The sequence below is a fragment of the Quercus lobata genome, chromosome 12 (assembly GCF_001633185.2).
Source record: "Quercus lobata isolate SW786 chromosome 12, ValleyOak3.0 Primary Assembly, whole genome shotgun sequence".
Taxonomy (NCBI): Eukaryota; Viridiplantae; Streptophyta; class Magnoliopsida; order Fagales; family Fagaceae; genus Quercus; species Quercus lobata.
In genome coordinates this window covers 26414620-26424819 of record NC_044915.1, presented here as the reverse complement: position 1 = coordinate 26424819, position 10200 = coordinate 26414620, and positions in this window count along the sequence as shown.

The following is a 10200-nucleotide window of genomic DNA, read 5'->3' as shown; positions in this document are numbered from 1 at the left end:
TAATTATTAAGGAGTCAATTTCTTATAAGTCGAAATAAAATAATAAAATATGAGACTGTGACCAACCACAACTGAAAATAAATATTTTGTGAAAATGTTGTAACACTTGTTATTATCACAATTGTTGAAATCTTGGTTTCTTATAGATCAAATAAAAAAAAATGCTAAGTCCACAACATTTTCTTATTAATTTCACAACAAATCATAGGTAAGTTACTATTGATGGATAAAAAAGTGATATCAGTCGTGGATCCATTTTGAAATCAATAACAACTTGTCATCTATAATTTGTTATGAATATATTATGGAGATATCATTTCTACAAAATAAATAATAATATATCAGACTGAAACTTACCACGGCTGAAAATAAAGATATTGTGAAAATATTGTGACATTTTATTGTATTCCTAGACTTCTTTTTTGGTTTAGTCAAATTTAGTGAGCAAAAATTCACTGTTTCACGGACAATTTTCTTCTGCTGGTTTTTTGTTTGTTGTTTTTTTTTAATGCATAGTTTAAAGTGGTTGTCCTAATTAAAAACCAATAATAATTCACTACATAGGATTTGTTGTAAAAATATTGTGGATGTAGTATTACTCTAAAATAAAATTATAAAATATCACACTAGGGCCCATCATAGCTAAAATAAAGGTATTGAGAAAATATTGTGATATTTATTGTGTTCCTAACTTTTTTTTTTAGCCAATTTGTTGAGCCAAAATTCATAATTTTATGGACAATTTTCTTGAGTTGGCTTTTTTTTTTTTTTTTTTTAATTTTTAAAATTTTTTAAACACATTGTTTAAAAAAAAAAAAAACACATAGTTTTACCAACAAAAAAGAATTATGGAAAAAAAGTACTTTTCCCCTTTATGTTTGGGATAGTTTCACCACCCCCAACTTTAAAGTTGAATAATTTTCTCATTTATATTTTGTAGACAGGTATATAGTCTCTGTTGTTACTCTCTTAGTCAAACCCTAACAAACTCTTCTGATTCTTAGAATATTTCATTGTGCAATATTTAAAATGCCTCACTAAATTTTAATGTCCCAAAAATGTTCTTCGTATATTTTGAGTTTTATGTGTTAGTCATACTTAGAAAGTAAAAATGGTGATGTGTGATATTCTATTTGTTACCTAGAGAACACTAATTTATTAGTGGTTTAAATCTTCTAAATTTATAATTTTATCTAATAGAAACTTCAATGACATATGTCTTTTGTTTGTTTTTCTTGTTTTGTTTTTTTTTTTTCTTAAAAAGGTATTCATTAAAAATTAAGTAGGCTAAGCATCGTAGTTAGGCTTATAAAATAAAATGATAAAGAAGGAAGTATAAATAACAAAATATTCATTGCAAATGGTTGTAGGTATTTAATTTGATGAAGAGTTTTAATTGTAACATATGTCATCATTTATTGCAAAAATTTAAATATTGTAACACTGTTTTATTAAAACTTAGTTATTTATTATTGGAAGATGACGACATTTGTTGTCATTCTTAGTAGAATCTTTAAGTGAGTAGATACTGTCTTTAATAAATAGGTTCTAAGAAATGAAAAAGTATTTTGTATCAAATGATACTATGTTATCCATATCAAAATCCAATAAATGAGAGATATGTGTGCAAAAATAACTATCCACTAACACATGTCTTTCAATTAGTAGTGGATTAGTTATTTTTTACTGATATGTTTCACACTTATTGGATTTTGATACCGCTGACATGGTATCATTTGATATCGAATACTTTTTCCTAACAAACTATCATACTAAATAGATAGTCATATGCTAAATAACTATTCTAAATTTAAATACATGGTTTGATACTACTTTAGGGTTTGATTCTACTTCAATATATATATATATATATATATATCTTAAATCTTCTCACTCAAGTGGTAGCACGCTTCTTGCACGTGGAACCCTTACCAGTAAAATATAAAATGTAGAAGTTTGGTTTGGTTTGTACTTAATTCCAGAGTTAAAGCTATATGTATCCCTTGAGTTTAGGGTTTAACTTGTTACGTTTTTTAAACTTCAAGATTCAATCAATTACTTCTTAAACTATACGATTTATTTAATTCATAAGTTATAACACACCCTCAAACTATTGGGTTTTTTTATTTTTAAGTTACAAGCTTCTACCTTTGTAGATGGCAATAGATAAAAAGAAATCATCCTTCATTTGGAGCCTACCCTTCTCATATAAATTAAGGTAAACCCACTCAGGGGTCTCACATATTGAATACACCCTAATGTGAAAGGGAATTGGAGGGGGAGGACTTCAACACAATGTAATAATTTCTTGTACTTCGAAAGAAATGGTTAAGATCAATGCACATCCAAATGCTGTTATTTTTATAGGATTTTCAAACATTTGATTAGTTGCTCTCTTTTTATAAAGAGTATTAAGATCTAAATTATCATTCATCATTGTTGTAACTATTGAATTATTGGAAAAAAAGAAGAAGAATATTTAGATACTCCATAAATAATTTAGATTTGTAAACACCATGATGGACTTAGTTTAATACAACTTAAATGAATCTCAATCCATTCAATGGCTTCTTAAAGCAATAATAAAATTACCAACGTTTTTAGCTTTATCAGGATCAAAATGTGAAGTAATGATAGCTAGTTAGTTTTCACATGAATCATGCCGGGAATGTTTAATGACAATTTGATACCATCTTGAGTGATCACCAATATCCATCATTGCTAAATTAACCATGAGACAAAAGAAAAATGTTAGCCACATCTGCGCTGTACCTCAAAATGACTAGTCACAATTGAGGCTCCTTGTAGTTGTTAATAAAGCCTAGTTCAACCCAGTAAATACCTGATGTGAGACTCATCACACACCCACACACATCAAACAATCAATCAAATTGGGGCATCACAATAATTGTGTTCAAAGTCAAAGATTTCAACTTTCGGCTGCACTTTTAGACTCTACTCTGCGTGTGTTCAAATTGTGCCATCCACTCCGCCATTGATTGTCCATAAAATAATAATGTAGTGTATATATATATATATATATATATTTTGCTTATTAAAACGTGGTCAGTAAAAATAAAAAGATTGTTTACATCTCCTAATAACATTTTATTTTTTTTTTAATAAATAAAAAATATCATCATTGGATTATATATCCTTTATGTTCTATACAAATTTTATGTCAATCTAACTACGTTTATTATTTAATCTATATACTCATCTTTGATGCATATTTAAACTATTAAACCTTGAACTTTAAAACATTTAATTGATTATATAGTTATTGACTTTTGATTGTCTTGAAATTTTGCAAGCATAGAAAATATTTGAACATAATATAATCCAATGATGAATTTGTTAAAATTTTCCTTCAATATATTTAAACCATTTCTATAAGTATATATATGCACCTATTCTAACTCCCCCTCCCCCCCAAAAAAAGGTAGGTTTGTTCGTGTAGGGACACGACTTTTACGACCCTGACGTTGGGCTCGTATGTAATGGGCCCTAACAATATGATTTGTAGAGAGTGGGCTTGAAAGGCAGGACCTTGGGCACAGGTGAGCGGTCTGGTCGTAGTTCTTATAGAAGCTTATACATGGGCGGACTTGGTTTGACTAGCTAAGCCCTCCATTAGTGCGGGTTGTAAGATTTTAGTCCTCGGACGCTGTCCGAGGAGCATTGTCTCCTTCCTTTTCTCCCTTTTTCAGGATTTTTCCTCCACCTGGGGCCTTCTTTCCCCTTCGCTTTCTTTCCCTTTTATACTAGTGTTCCTTTCCCCCTTTAGGGTCCACGTGTAAGTTTTACTTTCTAGGGTGCAAACCTGTCCTGTCAACCCATACCTAGAGTGGTTAGGGGTCGTTGGAAAAGTTAAATGGTTTAGAGTATGGACTTGTCAGATACAGGGTTCTGTATTACGATGTTGGCAGCTTTCTCTCTTGTTCTGCCCCTATACTGAGTTTGCCGCTTTCTTCAGGCATTTTGTGAGGTGCTGAGCATGAGGTCGTCCTCGGCAATAGCTTTCCTCGGCTTAGGCCTTGGGCCCTAATGTAGAGTGGGCCTGAGCCATGAATTCTCTGGCCCCACAATAACCCCTCAAAATCCTGCTGCCCGACTTTTTAGTTAGAGATGAGGGTTTTGGTGATGTTGGGCCCACATCATGGCTCGCTCAAATTTTGTACTCTACTAATATTTGTGTTTTTCTATTTACATGGGAGACGTGCCAAATTAAGAGGCATTCCTTTATTTTTCACTCACGCGGAGTCCTTTAACGTTTCGGTACTCGAGGCGCGCCTTCACGAGGATCTTCAGATCTTACTGTTGCAGATGGTGTTGGAAATTGAGCCAAATCTGCCTTGTTCGTAGCATTCCTTGGAAAGCTGCACAAATTAAATGCCACCACCTTACCCTTTATATAAGTAGGATAGGAGGTTATTCTCCTTATATACAAACCCTTTGGCTCTCTTCAAAATCATAATCCTTCAGCTATAATCACAGTCTCTATATCCAGTGCTATCCACCCTTAATGCAATATGTTTGAGACATGGGCAGGGGTAAAGGAACTACACCTGCCACAGAGGCGCCGGGTCCTTCCGAGACTCAAGGTGGTGTGGTCTGGACAGGGGAGGTACAGATTCAAGATAATCTTCCGTTTTGACAAGGGGGAAATGGTATTCCTCCCTCTTTCAGTCAAAATCCGAAGCAGGTACTGGTCGCATCAGATTCTTGATGCGTCAGAAGTAAGGTTTTCCACCATCAGCGCCGTCTGCTCTATCGCAGGCGTGGTTACGTGGAGGCTCATCAACTTCCGGCTCCCTGCACCTTTTCTTCAACGGTGCTAGCCTCAAGTTGGGCTCCCTGCACCTTTTCTTCAACGGTGCTAGCCCGAAGTTGGGCTCTCTGCACCTTTTCTTCAACGGTGCAAGCCCCAAGTTGGGCTCTTTTGCTGCCTGAATTATAGGCATGTAAAAGTATTAAGGAATGGTTTCCTTAGACAACATTTTGGAACAGCAGCACCCCTCTTCTCTGCACCTCTTCTTCGGCTTTTTCTTCACTCTCTTGTATCTTTTCTTTTCGCTTATGTAGTCAGTTTCAGTATGAGCTTATTTAAGCTCTTTCATTGTACGCTGTACTGTTTCTTTGTCTTAATAAGAAATGGATTTGCTTCCTCTTAAATACTTTTCTTTTCTGCAACAACTACTTTGTGAATGGGATATTACATGTGTATTTTCCTTTAATGATGCTTAGAGCAGGAAAAACCTTGAAACAGAATCCTACAAATTTGAACTTATCGACATTATCAAGTATAACAATGATAATTCCCAGTAGATTAAACTCATGAAACTAACCGAGATAACGGCTGAGTGCTTCGTAATGCATGCGAGGCGACCGTCCGAGAACGATAAACTCTAAATAATCCATCCGAGAGGGTCGCCGAGCAGTGAGGGACTTTGACCGTGTTTTTGATAACATCTGACCCTATAACTGTCGCATCAGTTCCCTTGGTATTGAGGATCCGAGGGTGGACCGGGGATTCCATTCAGTCTAGGGATTAACCCAACTATCAATGGGTAACTCTTCTCCGGGGTAAATTCTAAGGGCCATATAACGTCCAGGTTGTGTCCAAACCCCGTATCGTCTCTTCTAAGTAGTTGGTTTCCCCAGAGACTTGAGTCCGAGGACCATACAAGGCTTTGGTTCTGTCCAAAACTTGTAGTTTTTCTTCTAAGTAGTTGGTTTCCCCAGAGGCTTGAGTCCGAGGACCATACAAGGCCTTGGTTCTGTCCAAAACTTATAGTTTTTCTTCTAAGTAGTTGGTTTCCCCAGAGGCTTGAGTCCGAGGACCATACAAGGCCTTGGTTCTGTCCAAAACTTGTAGTTTTTCTTCTAAGTAGTTGGTTTTCCCAGAGGCTTGAGTCCGAGGACCATACAAGGTCTTGGTTCTGTCCAAAACTTGTAGTTTTTCTTCTAAGTAGTTGGTTTCCCCAGAGGCTTGAGTTCAAGGACCATACAAGACCTTGGTTCTGTCCAAAACTTGTAATTTTTCTTCTAAGCAGTTGGTTTCCCCAAAGGCTTGAGTCCGAGGACCATACAAGGCCTTGGTTCTGTCCAAAACTTGTATTCGTTCATTTATTTATTTATTTTCCGAAGGTTAGCCCCTCGACCAAGGTGGGGGGAGTTAGCTTGATGTTAGAAGTCCCTAGAATTGCCCGTGCCATTGGCACTGTGAGGCGTAGCCCCTAGTGGAAATTTATGTCAGAGCAACAACATGTCGCTGGGAATGGAGGAACCTTCACAGACCTTTGCTTGACAAAGGCTCAACTCCACCACCACCTGCGCCAACGAGCAAGCCTTCCCCACAGACGGCGCCAATTGTAGGGACACGACTTTTACGACCCAAGAATGATGTTGGGCTCGTATGTAATGGGCCCTAACAATATGATTTGTAAAGAGTGGGTTTGAAAGGCAGGACCTTGGGCACAGGTGAGCGGTCTGGTCGTAGTTCTTACAGAAGCTTATACATGGGCGGACTTGGTTTGATTAGCTAAGCCCTCCATTAGTGCGGGTTGTAAGATTTTAGTGCATTGTCTCCTTCCTTTTCTCCCTTTTTCAGGATTTTCCCTCCCCCTGGGGCCTTCTTTCCCCTTCGCTTTCTTTCCCTTTTATACTAGTGTTCCTTTCCCCCTTTAGGGTCCACGTGTAAGTTTTACTTTCTGAGGTGCAGACCTGTCCTGTCAACCCATACCTAGAGTGGTTAGGGGTCGTTGGAAAAGTTAAATGGCATGATTTAGAGTATGGGCTTGTCAGATACAGGGTTCTGTATTACGATGTTAGCAGCTTTCTCTCTTGTCCTGCCCCTATACTGAGTTTGCCGCTTTCTTCAGGCATTTTGTGAGGTGCTGAGCATGAGGTCGTCCTCGGCAATAGCTCTCCTCGGCTTAGGCCTTGAGCCCTAATGTAAAGTGGGCCTGGGCCATGAATTCTCTGGCCCCACAGTTCGTATTTCTTGTTGCAAAACTCACTTATAATTAAAAAAATAAGTGAATAATAATTAGTATTATTTACTTTTAAAGTTGGCATGCCATTTGAAAATAAGAGTAGTATTCTGTATTCCTTCTTTTCCAGCAAAAAAAACGAGAAAAAGAAAAAAAAAAAAAAAAAAAGAACAGTACTATTCCTCTGGTAAGATACACAATAGGTACATTAGAAATTTTTTTTCCCCTTTTTTAAAAGGGAGGACTTTATCAGTTTCGGATAAGAGATTATCTAAAATGTGTTATTATGAAATGGTAGTGTGATTCTCTTAGCAATGATGATTGTTGTTTGCTTTCATCTAATGATTTATAGAATAAATTTTAATAATTAATTTCCCTTACACTTTATAGTAGAGGATCGTTTCTAGTTCTTTTCTCTCTCTATCAGATGGTTGGCTAGCTCATGCCACACGGTCTTTAAAAAAAAAATTTTTAAAAAAAAATTTCTTAAGATAAAATTTATGTTAAAAATTATTTTATAAATTTTTTGGTATTTCATGTGGCTAAAATTATTTAGAGAAAAAAAAATATTTTATCTAATTAGCATAGAAGTAAAAATAAACCCAGAAATAAGAAGTTAACGGTCTTCAATTAAAATTTCATTTTATTTCTATTTTAAGGTAGTTCCTTGCTCTTGTATGCATATGCATGTGTACCATTTTTCTATATCAATATATTTCATATTAGTTCTTTTTTCCTCAAATTTTTGAAGAAGATGGTACTAGATTCAAAGCGCACACATACTTTTTATTCATCATTTTTTATATTGAATTATGGGCAGGATTTGTAGGAACTAAACTGTTAATTAACCTACCAAATTTATTTATAGACTAGTCATATACACTTATTCTTACTCTTCCAATTTTTACTACAAGTCTACAACTATGCTATAAATATTTTCAACTGACAATATGATCAAAATTAGGTTCTCAACAAAAATTAAAATAAAATTTTAAAGGACTTTTTGATGTGGTACATTGAAAATGAAATTGCTAGGAAATTTAGTAAATAAATTAATCTTATATGATTTTAAAGATTTGGATCCAGCATTTACATGGCGCTGTGTGTCACAAAAATGAATGCCAAAATTCCAAAAAAGAAGTTGTCTTGACAAAATGGCTGCATAAAGTATTTATATTGCATCTTTATAAAGTCTTCTTCTAGAGGGTACAGTGCAAATAAGGTCCTTAATCAAAGAAGTTATATCACTGTCATTACATTTGTATATTCTTATTTTTAGCTAAGTTTTTGTACAGCAAAAGCTCTCGCACATGTCTTTCAACATTTCTAAAAAATAAAAAAATTTCTCTTCCCCTACTAAAGCTCATTGCTTTTACTTTTTAGATTTCCACGAGATTGAGAAGGAATTCAGGTACAGAAATGGCAGTAATTAATCTTTATGTGCTTGTGATCGTAATGGGTGTAAAATAGAACAAATTTATCAACCTAAACTTTAGCTAAGATCAGTTTGCATTAAGATTGTTTTTATAGGCCTCAACTCTCAACTAAACTCTTAGATTTAGAACATTTTTGTTATCATTGTTTAAACAACAGTTTTCAGTGTTTAAACAACATTACACATTTTTTTACCTACATATATTTAAGTTTTAATTTGCATTCTTAGAACAAAATTACCAAACAGACTCTTAGACATGAAGTTCATGCAAAGGCCGAAGTGTAAGCTTTAAATATGTTCTTTTTAAACTTCAAGCGCAAAGCTGAGCTTAGCATGAGTTAAAAAATGACACAATTCTACTGATCAATGGGAACATGCATTTAAAAAAGTACCCCTCTTATATATTTAAAAATTATTTTTTTGGCTCATGGACTGAATCGAGAGTCATCTTAAAGCTGTAGGTAATGCTGTCACAGAATAACGTATCTTCTATGATTAGATAGTGCCTGGCAAAAGTCATGAAAAAGGTGTTCAAAATTGGGGTCAGCTTTAGTGGGTTTTGCTTTTAGTCCCTATTAAAAAATGAAGAAGATGAATGTATTTCTGTTTTTTTGGGAATGAATAGGTGCTTAGCTCAAAAAGTATTTTCTCTTTTTAATCGAACGATCTGGATATTGGAAATTGAATATATTCTCTCTCTCTCTCTCTCTCTCTCTCTCTCTCTCTCTCTCTCTCTCCCTTTTTGGCAGAGCAAGTCATGTGGTGAAATGCCTAGACCCAAAATGATAAAGCAGAGCTTTTGGCAGAGCAAGTCAAGTGAGATCAGGCTTTTCTGATAAAAATAAAAAAAAAAATTAAAAAAAAAAGAAGAAGAAGAAGAAGAAGAAGAGAGAGATAAGAGCAATTGTATCTGTAAAAAAATTTTCATTTTGTACATCTAAAACTCACTTTTTCTATTTTATACTATCATTTTTATAAAATACCCACATCAGTTTGTCTATCATACACCTTTATTCAAATAAAATATTTTTTTTTTACCATTTTTTATTATTTTCTTCATTGCCTCTCTATCCCTCTCAGACCCAACCACCATCATATTGGCGAACCACTCAAGATCAAACTAACCCAAGATTAGAAACCATTCAAGATTAAACCAACCCAAGATCATAAATCCATTTAGGCTGAAACTCACTCAATCTGAAAGCCAAATCATCACCCACCTAACCCGAAACCCACTGATCAAACAATGAGAAATCAGTGAGTTGATCGGCGGTGATTTGATCAGGCTTCGTGTGACAGTGGTTTGATGTTGATCAACAATAGTGGTTTGATCTTGATCAGCAGCAATGGTTTGATCTTGATCAAATGAGAAAAACGGAGAGCGAGGAAAGAGTGATCGACGGCGATTTGATCAGGCAGTGTGTGGTTTGATGTTGATCGGCGGCAGTGGTGTGATGTTAATCAGGCGAGTTCTTCGTGCAGCAGTGGTGTGATGTTGATCACGAAGAGTGAGGCGAGAGGGTGAGTGAGGTGAGAGCAATAGAGACAAAGCGAGAGAAAAAATTACTAAAATATTTATGCAAGTGCTATAGTAACCGTACATATATTGAACATAAATGTACAATTTTACACCCATTGATATGGGTAGTTTTTTGGACCAAAATGTGTAAAAAGAATACCTTTTTCTATTTTGCAAAACTTTCTACCAGTTGACAATTTGAAACGATCACTCACAAATCACAAATATAGTAACCTGATTAGCTGGTTGCA